Consider the following 1555-nt stretch of genomic DNA (forward strand, 5'->3'; position numbering starts at 1 on the left):
GATTTTTTTTAATTTTTGCTGTTATTACTGGTGTGAGATGGTATCTCATTGTTGTTTTGATTTGCATCTCTCTAATAGTTAGTGATAGTAAATACCTCCTCATATGTTTGTTGGCTGTCCGGATCTCTTCCTTGGTGAAGTGCCTGTTCATATCCTGTGCCCATTTCTTAATTGGGTTATTTGTCTTAGTTTTGTAGATGTGTAGTATTTTCCTGTATATTCTAGAGATGAGCCCCTTATCTGATATATCATTGCTAAAGATTTTTTCCCAGTCTGTTTGTTCTCTTTTTACTCTCTTGGTGAAGTTTTTTGATGAACACAAATTTTTAATTTTTAATATGTCCCACTCATCTATTTTGTCTATTTTTGTTTGTATACTTTTCAAAATGTGTGGCAGCCTGTATATGCCCTGAATTAGTGCCCTCACATTTGTCCCTATTTTTTCATTGATGATCTTCATAATTTTGGGACTCACATTTAGATCTTTGATCCATGTTGAATTCATTTTTGTGTATGGAGTGAGGCACAGGTCTTGTTTCAGTCTTTTACATATCGCTTTCCAGTTCTGCCAGCACCATTTATTAAAGAGGTTGTCTCTTTCCCATGCAATGTGCGCCTAGGCGTTTTGTCGAAGATCATTTGGCTGTAGGTGGTTGGGTTGATATCTGGGTTCTCGATTCTGTTCCATTGATCAATTTCTCTTTCATTGTACCAGTACCAGGCTGTTTTTACCACGTAGCTGTGTAGTAAAGTGTGAAGTCAGGGAGTGAAAGACCTCCGACCTTGTTCTTCCTTTTAAGTAGTGCTTTGCTTATCCTGGGTCTCTTTCCTTTCCATATAAAATTAGTGATTGTCCTTTCCATCTCTTTGAAGAATGTTGTTGGTATCTGAATTGGGATTGCGTTGTATGTATAGATTGCTCTGGGTAGTATTGACATTTTCACGATGTTGAGTCTTCCTATCCAGGAACATGGTATGTTCTTCCACTTCTGTGGATCTCTTTTGGTTTCCTGTAGTAGTGCTTTGTAATTTTCTTTGTATAAGTCCTTTGTTTCTCTGGTTATGTTTATTCCTTTTGTGTGGCTATTGTAAATGGAATTATTTTCCTAATGTCCTTTTCATCATTATTGCTGTTGCTGTAGAGAAATCCAATTGATTTCTGTATGTTGATCTTATACCCAGCCACTTTGCTGAATCTTACGATGAGGTCTAATAGTATTTTTACTGAATCTTTGCGGTTTTCTATATATAGGATCATATCGTCTGCAAATAAGGAGAGTTTTACTTCCTCTTTGCCAATTTGGATGCCTTTGATTTCTTTGTCATGCCTTATAGCTCTGGCTAAAACTTCCAGCATAATATTGAATAGGAGGGTGATAAAGGACATCTTTGTCTGGCTCCTGTTCGCAGAGGAAAGGCTTTCAAATTTTCTCCATTGAGCGTGATGTAGGTTCTTGGTTTTGTATATATGCTCTTGATTATGTTGAGGAATTTCCCACCAATTCCTACTTTGTTGAGTGTTTTTATCAGGAATGGATGTTGGGATCGGATTTGC

The sequence above is a fragment of the Chrysochloris asiatica genome, unplaced genomic scaffold, assembly GCF_000296735.1.
Source record: "Chrysochloris asiatica unplaced genomic scaffold, ChrAsi1.0 scaffold00284, whole genome shotgun sequence".
Lineage (NCBI taxonomy): Eukaryota > Metazoa > Chordata > Mammalia > Afrosoricida > Chrysochloridae > Chrysochloris > Chrysochloris asiatica.